The sequence below is a fragment of the Loxodonta africana genome, chromosome 4 (assembly GCF_030014295.1).
Source record: "Loxodonta africana isolate mLoxAfr1 chromosome 4, mLoxAfr1.hap2, whole genome shotgun sequence".
Classification (NCBI taxonomy): domain Eukaryota; kingdom Metazoa; phylum Chordata; class Mammalia; order Proboscidea; family Elephantidae; genus Loxodonta; species Loxodonta africana.
The window spans coordinates 83,119,198-83,130,297 of record NC_087345.1 but is presented as its reverse complement, the minus strand read 5'-3'; the positions used below and the strand labels follow the sequence as shown (position 1 = coordinate 83,130,297).

The 11,100-nt window shown below is 37.1% G+C and overlaps 1 pseudogene; it reads right to left on the bottom strand.

Moving 5' to 3' along the window:
* Positions 1–2,300: 2,300 nt before the first annotated feature.
* Positions 2,301–10,297, bottom strand: LOC100659779 (olfactory receptor 6C2-like; annotated as a pseudogene).
* Between the last annotated feature and the right edge of the window lie 803 nt (positions 10,298–11,100).

Here is an 11,100-nt window from a genome sequence, read left to right as displayed (position 1 = left end):
GTTGGCCTAAGATATGAACCATTCTCAAAGCCAACTCTTCAGGTAGGGATTGGACTGGAGTATAGGATAGAAAATGATAGTGGTGAAGAGTGGGCTTCTTGGGTCAAGTAGACACATGAGACTATGTGGGCAGCTCCTGTCTGGAGAAGAGATGAGAGGGCAGAAAGTGGTCAGAAGCTGGCCGAATGGAGACGGAAATAGAGAGAGGAGGAAACGAGTGTGCTGTCTCATTAGAGGGAGAGCAACTAGGAGCATAGATAGCAAGGTGTATATAAGTTTTTGCATGAGAGACTGACTTGATTTGTAAACTTTCACTTAAAGCACAATAAAAATTAAAAAAAAAAAAAAAACTGATCAAAGGAGCCTAATTCAGGGAACAAGCTTGATGAGCCAGTAGGTAGAGCATGTACATAAGACGTGGAGGAACATCTGTGGCTCAAGGTGGCCCGTATTTAATACTCATTCCTGCATCCTTTAAAGGTTATTTATCATGGTCAGTGGTAAGGTACTCAATTATTATATTCATGTACTCAATACCAATTCCACTTGCAGCAACATTCTCAGCAAAAGCATGCATATGCTGTTGACCTCGCTTTTTAGTCCAGCCTTTTTGTTCTTCATGGGTCTATGTTAAAGTATAAGCTTTCTTTTGGTAAATATTTTGTTGAGTTTGAAATATTTTCTCAGATGATAAATATTTCCCATTCTTCTTTTTACATTATGAATTAAAATGACATGCAGTATTTTGAATATTTTGTCTCTTAAAAATCATATAATTTTTCACTCTGTACTAATTAAATTATACTTTATTTGATTTATGTGTAGACTTTTATAATGTGTCCTTTGAGGAGGTCTTAATGCAGAAATGTGTGTCACTGAAACTTCACATACTGTAAAAACACAGGCTTCGAGTCAGACAAAAATGGATTTGCATCACAATTTCACCCATGAGTAGCAATATTTAACTTTACTGAGCTTTAATTTACCTATCTGGGAAGTAAAGATAAAATGTGAAGATAAAGTATCTCTTTAAATATATTATTACAAGTAATAAAAATATATAAATCTCTAGCAATTTGTCTAGTGGTAGCTGCAGTAATCATAGTAGTCATTACTACTTTAATAGTATCATTACTTCAGGATTTAAAGTTTATCTCTAATATTAAACCCACTGGCCCTAAACAGTTCTTCTTTCCTAGCTTATTGTTTAAAGTCAGAAGTAAAATAACCTGGAATGGTGCCTGTAGTCACAAAGTCCCTAAAACGCTGGAATTGTGATGGGCAATAAGCACACTCAGTTCAAAACATTTATTAAGATGAGCTTATAGATTCTATTCGTTTTGTTTTATTAAGACTAGGGCTGGTCTGAGACATCATTTATTTACCTGAAAATATAATATATTCTCTTATTGAGAAATGCTATCCTGATAAAGCTGCTCCCTTATTACAGGGGAAAGGAATAAACATTTAAAGTTACAGCATAGAAACTTCTGATCTTTTTATAAAAATGTACTTGATCTACTTTTGCAAATTTCTGGAAACGATGCAGCTATCGTACAATGAAAAAATCATTAAACAAACTGTGATACATCTATACCATGGAATATCACTCAGAAATAAAAAGGAATAGACAGTCGAAACATGTAACAACTCAAATGAATATCCAGTAAATTTTGCTGAGTGAAAAAATATAATCTCAGAGGGTTAAAAAAAATTATGTATTAGATAATTCCACATGATGTCCTTCTTGAAGTGATAATAGTATATAAATGGTGAACAAATTAGTGGATTTTAGCTGGCTGATAAGGGATAGGTCAGCAGCAGACGACAAAGACAAGCATCTAGATGTGTTTGCAACCCCTTAATCATTTTGATTTCTGATCATTCTACTTGATAAAATATGTCACGAAAGGATAAGAAATTTGAGAGTGTTGTTGTCTATTGCATCCCCAGTGTCTAAAATGGTAGCTGGCATAAAAAAAGAAAAAAGCCCTCAGAATTTAGAATTGGAAAGGCAATGAGCACAATGAGTGGATCCAAAATATATAATAAACTCACTGAATCTGTTTATATAATTTTGTTTTGTTTGCAGCTTTGCCAAGGCTTATTTAAATGTGAAGTCATTATTTTGCTTCTTAAAAATGCATTATATTTTCTTATTGAGAAATGTTATCCTGAAACAGATTCCTTTCCAGGAAAGCAAAGAACCAAAACCTTAAAAATATATATATATACACACACACACTTTTAAGGACTAGTCACCTTTTAGTTAAAAATGTGATCGCTCTACATCAGCAAATTTATTTCTTTAAGAACAATGCAATCCTTTTGATTGAGTCATTGAAGGCTTCTTTTACTTGCTTGTTCCTCAGGGTATAAATGAAGGGGTTCAGCACGGGGGCAATGGACGTAGTGAGCACCATCACACCCTTATTAATGGCCACTGAATTCTTTGCTGAAGGTTTGACATAGATGAAGATGCAGCTGCCATAGGTGATGGAAACCACAATCATGTGGGAAGAGCAGGTAGGAAATGCCTTTTTCCTTTGCTGGGCAGAAGGGAATTGAAGAATGGTCTTGATGATGTATACATAGGACAGGACAACACATATAAGGGTCATGATAAAGGTCAACACAGCACAAACTATGACCACCTGCTCTATGAGCCATGTTTCTGAGCATGAGATCTTTAGGAGAGGGGATGTATCACAAGCAAAATGGTCAATGACATTAGAGTCACAAAATTCTAGATTTAGGCCCAGGCTTCGTTGTGGGAGTATGATCAACAAGCCAGCTGTCCAGCAATACAAGATGAGTCTTCTACAGACCTTGTTGTTCATGATGGTCACATAATGTAGGGGTTTGCAGATGGCTACATATCGGTCATAGGACATGGTGGCCAGAAGAAAAAATTCTGTTACACCGAAGAGGTCAGTAAAAAAAATTGAATAGCGCAATTATCATATGTGATTGTCCTGTCACCCGTTGATATGTTGTAGAGGTATCTGTAAATGCAAGCAGATGTAAAGGAGATTTCTAAGAAGGAGAAATTTTGCAAGAAAAAGTACACGGCAGTTTTAAGGTGAGAATACATGAAGGTGAGGGAGATGATTGTCAGGTTCCCAGTTACACTCAATATGTAGGTGAGAAATAAAAAGATAAAAATCACTACCTTCACCCGCTGCCACCTTATCTCTGCTTCTCTGCATATCCCTTCCTCCCAGAGCTCTTTCTCTAGAGAAGATTCTGAAGGCGGCTCTTGTGCTGAGGACCACCCATCATCATCTGAAGAAGGTGAACTTGGCAAATGACATGCAGGTACTCCAAGGCAGAATAATTGCAGAAAATCTTCAAAGGGCAAGATCTATACGCAGATGAAATGAAAGTAGCAAGTACAGAGGTGGGGCCAAGATGGCGGACTAGGTGGACGCTACCGTGGATCTCTCTTGCAACAAAGACTCGGAAAAACAAGTGAATCGATCACATACATAACAATCTATGAACTCTGAACAACAAACACAGATTTAGAGACGGAGAACGAACAAATACGGGGAGACAGCGATTGTTTTCAGAGCCAGGAGCCAGCGTACCAGTCAGCGGATTTTCTGGAAAAACTAGTTTCCCAGTGATGGCTCGGAGACAGCAGTCCACATCAAACCACATAAAGAAGCAGACCATGACAGCTTCTCCAACCCCCCAAACAAAAGAATCAAAACCTTTCCCAAATGAAGATAAAATCCTGGAATTATCAGATACAGAATATAAAAAACTAATTTACAGAATGCTTTAAGACATCACAAACGAAATAAGGCAAACTGCAGAAAAAGTCAAGGAACACACTGATAAAACTGTTGAAGAACTCAAAAAGATTATTCAAGAACATAGTGGAAAAATTAACAAGTTGCAAGAATCCATAGAGAGACAGCATGTAGGAATCTAAAAGATTAACAATAAAATTACAGAATTAGACAACGCAATAGGTAGTCAGAGGAGAAGACTCGAGCAATTAGAATGTAGACTGGGACATCTGGAGGACGAGGGAATCAACACCAACATAGCTGAAAAAAAATCAGATAAAAGAATTAAAAAAAATGAAGAAACCCTAAGAATCATGTGGGACTCTGTGAAGAAGGATAACTTGCGGGTGATTGGAGTCCCAGAACAGGGAGGGGGGACAGAAAACACAGAGAAAATAGTGGAAGAACTCCTGACACAAAACTTCCCTGACATCATGAAAGATGAAAGGATATCTATCCAGGATGCTCATCGAACCCCATTTAAGATTGATTTAAAAAGAAAAACACCAAGACATATTATCATCAAACTTGCCAAAACCAAAGATAAACAAAATTTTAAAAGCAGCCAGGGAGAAAAGAAAGGTTTCCTTCAAGGGAGAATCAATAAGAATAAGTTCAGACTACTCAGCAGAAATCATGCAGGCAAGAAGGGAATGGGACGACGTATACAGAACACTGAAGGAGAAAAACTGCCAGCCAAGGATCATCTATCCAACAAAACTCTCTCTGAAATATGAAGAAGAAATTAAGATATTTACAGATAAACACAAGTTTAGAGAATTTGCAAACACCAAACCAAGGCTACAAGAAATGCTAAAGGAGATTGTTTGGTCAGATGACCAATAATATCAGGTACCAGCACAATACAAGGTCACAAAACAGAACGTCCTGATATCAACTCAAATAGGGAAAGCACAAAAACAAACAAATTAAGATTAATTCTAAAAAATAAATAAATAAATAAAATAATGCACATAACAGGGAATCATGGAAGTCAATAGGCAAAAGATCACAATAATCAAAAAGAGGGACTAAATACAGGAGGCATTGAACTGCCAGACGGAGAGTGATACAAGGCGATATAGAACGATACAAGTTAGGTTTTTACTTAGAAAATAGGGGTAAATAATAAGGTAACCACAAAAAGGAATATCAACTCCATAACTCAAGAAAAAAGCCAAGAAAACATGTAACGACTCAACTAACATAAAGTTAAACATTATGAAAATGAGGATCTCACAATTTACTAAGAAAAATGTCTCAGCACAAAAAAGTATGTGGAAAAATGAAATGGTCAACAACACACATGAAAAGGCATCAAAATGACAGCACTAAAAACTTATTTATCTATAATTACACTGAATGTAAATGGACTAAATGCACCAATAAAGAGACAGAGAGTCACGGACTGGATAAAGAAACAAGATCCATCTCTATGCTGCCTACCAGAGACACACCTTAGACTTAGAGACACAAACAAACTAAAACTCAAAGGATGGAAAAAAATATATCAAGCAAACAATAAGCAAAAAAGAAGAGGAGTAGCAATATTAATTTCTGACAAAATAGACTTTAGACTTAAATCCACCACAAAGGATAAAGAAGGACACTATATAATGATAAAAGGGACAATTGATCAGGAAGACATAACCATATTAAATATTTATGCACCCAATGACAGGGCTACAAGATACACAAATCAAATTTGAACAGAATTGAAAAGTGAGATAGACACCTCCACATTTATAGTAGGAGACTTCAACACACCACATTCGGAGGACAGGACATCCAGTAAGAAGCTCAATAGAGACACGGAAGACCTACTTACAACAATCAACCAACTTGACCTCATTGACTTATACAGAACTCTCCACCCAACTGCTCCAAAGTATACTTTTTTTTCTAATGCACATGGAACATTCTCTAGAATAGACCACATATTAGGTCATAAAACAAACCTTTGCAGAGTCCAAAACATCGAAATATTACAAAGCATCTTCTCAGACCACAAGGCAATGAAACTAGAAATCAATAACAGAAAAACTAGGGAAAAGAAATCATATACTTGGAAAACGAACAATACCCTCCTGAAAAAAGACTGGGTTATAGAAGACATCAAGGAGGGAATAAGGATATTCATAGAATGCAACGAGAATGAAAACACTTCCTATCAAAACCTCTGGGACACAGCAAAAGCAGTGCTCAGAGGCCAATTTATATCGATAAATGCACACATACAAAAAGAAGAAAGAGCCAAAATCAGAGAACTGTCCCGACAACTTGAACAAATAGAAAGTGAGCAACAAAAGAACCCATCGGGCACCAGAAGAAAACAAATAATAAAAATTAGAGCTGAACTAAATGAATTAGAGAACAGAAAAACAATTGAAAGAATTAACAAAGCCAAAAGCTGGTTCTTTGAAAAAATTAACAAAATTGATAAACCATTGGCTAGACTGACTAAAGAAATACAGGAAAGGAAACAAATAACCCAAATACGAAACGAGAAGGACCACATCACAACAGAACCAAATGAAATTAAAAGAATCATTTCAGATTACTACGAAAAATTGTACTCTAACAAATTTGAAAACCTAGAAGAAATGGATGAATTCTTGGAAAAACACTACCTACCTAAACTAACACATTCAGAAGTAGAACAACTAAATAGACCCATAACAAAAAAAGAGATTGAAACGGTAATCAAAAAACTTCCAACAAAAAAAAGTCCTGGCCCAGACGGCTTCACTGCAGAGTTCTACCAAACCTTCAGAGAAGATTTAACACCACTACTACTGAAGGTATTTCAAAGCATAGAAAAAGACGGAATACTACCCAACTCATTCTATGAAGCTACCATCTCCCTGATACCAAAACCAGGTAAAGACATTACAAAAAAAGAAAATTATACACCTATATCTCTCATGAACATAGATGCAAAAATCCTCAGCAAAATTCTAGCCAATAGAATCCAACAACACATCAAAAAAATAATTCACACTGATCAAGTGGGATTTATACCAGGTATTCAAGGCTGGTTTAATATCAGAAAAACCATTAATGTAATCCATCACATAAATAAAACAAAAGATAAAAACCACATGATCTTATCAATAGATGCTGAAGAGGCATTCGACAAAGTTCAACACCCATTTATGATAAAAACTCTTACCAAAATAGGAATTGAAGGAAAATTCCTCAACATAATAAAGGGCATCTATGCAAAGCCAACAGCCAGTATCACTCGAAATGGAGAGAACCTGAAAGCATTTCCCTTGAGAACGGGAACCAGTCAAGGATGCCCTTTATCACCGCTCTTATTCAACATCGTACTTGAAGTCCTAGCCAGGGCAATTAGGCTAGACAAAGAAACAAAGGGTATCCGGATTGGCAAGGAGGAAGTAAAGCTATCACTATTGGCAGATGACATGATCGTATACATGGAAAACCCTAAGGAATCCTCCAGAAAACTACTGAAACTAATAGAAGAGTTTGGCAGAGTCTCAGGTTATAAAATAAACATACAAAAATCACTTGGATTCCTCTACATCAACAAAAAGAACACCGAAGAGGAAATCACCAAATCAATACCATTCACAGTAGCCCCCAAGAAGATAAAATACTGAGGAATAAATCTTACCAAGGATGTAAAAGACCTATACAAAGAAAACTACAAAGCTCTACTACAAGAAATTCAAAAGGACATACTTAAGTGGAAAAACACACCCTGCTCATGGATAGGAAGACTTAACATAGTAAAAATGTCTATTCTACCAAAAGCCATCTATACATATAACGCACTTCCGATCCAAATTCCAATGTCATATTTTAAGGGGATAGAGAAACAAATCACTAATTTCATATGGAAGGGAAAGAAGCCCCGGATAAGCAAAGCATTAGTGAAAAAGAAGAAGAAAGTGGGAGGCCTCACTCTACTGATTTCAGAACCTATTATACAGCCACAGTAGTCAAAACAGCCTGGTACTGGTACAACAACAGGCACATAGACCAATGGAACAGAATTGAGAATCCAGATATAAATCCATCCATGTATGAGCAGCTGATATTTGACAAAGGACCAGTGTCAGTTAATTGGGGAAAAGACGGTCTTTTTAACAAATGGTGCTGGCATAACTGGATATCCATTTGCAAAAAAATGAAACAGGACCCATACTTCACACCATGCACAAAAACTAACTCCAAGTGGATCAAAGACCTAAACATAAAGACTAAAACGATAAAGATCATGGAAGAAAAAATAGGGACAACCCTAGGAGCCCTAATACAGGGCATAAACAGAATACAAAACATTACCAAAAATGATGAAGAGAAACCAGATAACTGGGAGCTCCTAAAAATCAAACACCTATGCTCATCTAAAGACTTCACCAAAAGAATAAAAAGACCACCTACAGACTGGGAAAGAATTTTCAGCTATGACATCCCAGACCAGCGCCTGATCTCTAAAATCTACATGATTCTGTCAAAACTCAACCACAAAAAGACAAACAACCCAATCAAGAAGTGGGCAAAGGGTATGAACACACATTTCACTAAAGAAGATATTCAGGCAGCCAACAGATACATGAGAAAATGCTCCCGATCATTAGGCATTAGAGAAATGCAAATTAAAACTACGATGAGATTCCATCTCACACCAACTAGGCTGGCATTAATCCAAAAAACACAAAATAATAAATGTTGGAGAGGCTGCGGAGAGATTGGAACTCTCATACACTGCTGGTGGGAATGTAAAATGGTACAACCACTTCGGAAATCTATCTGGCGTCATCTTAAACAGTTAGAAATAGAACTACCATACAACCCAGAAATCCCACTCCTCGGAATATACCCTAGAGATACAAGAGCCTTCACACCAACAGATATATGCACACCCATGTTTATTGCAGCTCTGTTTACAATAGCAAAAAGCTGGAAGCAACCAAGGTGTCCGTCAATGGATGAATGGCTAAATAAATTGTGGTATATTCACACAATGGAATACTACGCATCGATAAAGAACAGTGACGAATCTGTGAAACATTTCATAACATGGAGGAACCTGGAAGGCATTATGCTGAGCGAAATCAGTCAGAGGCAAAAGGACAAATATTGTGTAAGACCACTATTATAAGATCTGGAGAAATAGAAAAAACTGAGAACACCACATACTTTTGTGGTTACGAAGGGGGGAGGGAGGGAGGGAGGGAGAGGGTTTTTTATTGATCAATCAGTAGATAAGAACTGCTTTGGGTGAAGGGAAAGACAACACTCAATACAAGGAAGGTCAGCCCAATTGGACTGGACTAAAAGCAAAGAGGTTTCCGGGATAAAATGAATGCTTCAAACGTCAGCAGAGCAGGGGCGGGGGTCTGGGGAACATGGTTTGAGGGGACTTCTAAGTCAATTGGCAAAATAATTCTATTATGAAATCATTCTGCATCCCACTTTGAAATGTGGCATCTGGGGTCCTAAATGCTAACAAGCGGCCATCTAAGACGCATCAATTGGTCTCAACCCACCTGGAGCAAAGGAAAATGAAGAACACCAAGGTCACACAACAACTAAGAGCCCAAGAGACAGAAAGGGCCACATGAACCAGAGACCTACATCATCCTGAGACCAGAAGAACTAGTTGGTGCCCGGCCACAATCGATGACTGCCCTGTCAGGGAGCAAAACAGAGAACTCCTGAGGGAGCTGGAGATCAGTGGGATGCAGATCCCAAATTCTCATAAAAAGACCATACTTAATGGTCTGACTGAGACTAGAGGAATCCCGGCGGCCATGCTCCCCAGACCTTCTGTTGGCACAGGACAGGAACCATCCCCGAAGACAACTCATCAGACATGAAAAGCACTGGTCAGCGTGGGGGAGAAAGCTGCTGATGAAGAGTGAGCTAATTATATCAGGTGGACACTTGAGAGTGTGTTGGCAACTCTTGACTGGAGGGGGGGATGGGAAGATAGAGAGAGAGGGAAGCAGGCAAAATTGTCACGAAACGAGAGACTGAAAGGGTTAACTCAATAGGGGGAGAGCAAGTGGGAGAAGGGGGTAAGATGTATGTAAACTTACATGTGACAGATTTATTGGATTTGTAAATGTTCACTTGAAGCTTAATAAAAGTTAATTAAAAAAAAAAATCACAACCTTCAGTTGTGGGTCATCGGTCAGTCCCAGCAGGAGAAAAATTGTTATTGTCTGGTTTCTCATCATTGGCTTCTGAGTTCTAATCTACCTGCATTTATAATGGGGAGATATGCGATATGAGGAGAATGGTGTTAACACCATATAGGAATAATTTATGGCTCAACAAACTATTGAAACCATGTCACATGCAATTTTTCTACTAATTTATTTATAAATAATATCACACTAGTAGGATAGGTTCTACAGTTGTATGTTTTTGCAATTTCAATGCATATTTCTTAAAAATCAGATTACTTTATCCATATCACATTCCAACACTTTCTGAGTTTTTTCACTACTTTTTTGCCTAATTTATATTTCATTTTTTTACACATGTTAGATGAGAAATACCCATGCGGTTATATTGGATTGCAAAATGAAGATGAATCAAAAAAAAAACTTAAGCAATTTTAGTCAAGAAATATGTACACTTATTACAATTTTTCGAATTTGTGATTTCTTCTCTAACCAACTTTATTCTCATTTGCTCCGTCCCATTTCTTTCCCTCGTGACTTTCCGTTTAAAGTTTATTCTCATTGCCTCCTGTTGTGCAGAATATTGTACAGAATGCTCAACTATGTTGGGTGTAACAGGAATATGGTTGTACAACATCATCACAGTAGTTTTATATTTTCCATCTGTTTAGCTAAGATTGAAACACACCTCAACATCTGAGTATTAATGTCATTAAGTACCACATATCTGTATCTATATGTATCAAATTTAAAATAGTAATCACATTTTCCAAACACTGTTTGCTTTCTCTGTTGTTCAGTCATCTACAAAATGGAATTACTAATAGTATCCTTCATATACTATTGTTGAAAATTTAACCAGTGAATACATACACACTGAAACCTGTGATAGCCGGAGATCAACAGGACTGCCCTGTTTTTCCGGGTTTCACAAATTTTTAGCCTTTGACAGGGTGCAGTCTTACCACTTTCTACCACTCTCTATTAGTGGAAAATATCTTAGTTTTTCTTTGACAATTTTCCACCTTACACAGGCTTTAGCTTTCCATAGATTTTACTGATATATACCAAAAAACCAAACCCATTGCTGTCGAGTCGATTCTGATTCATAGCGACATATAGGACATAGTAGAACTTCC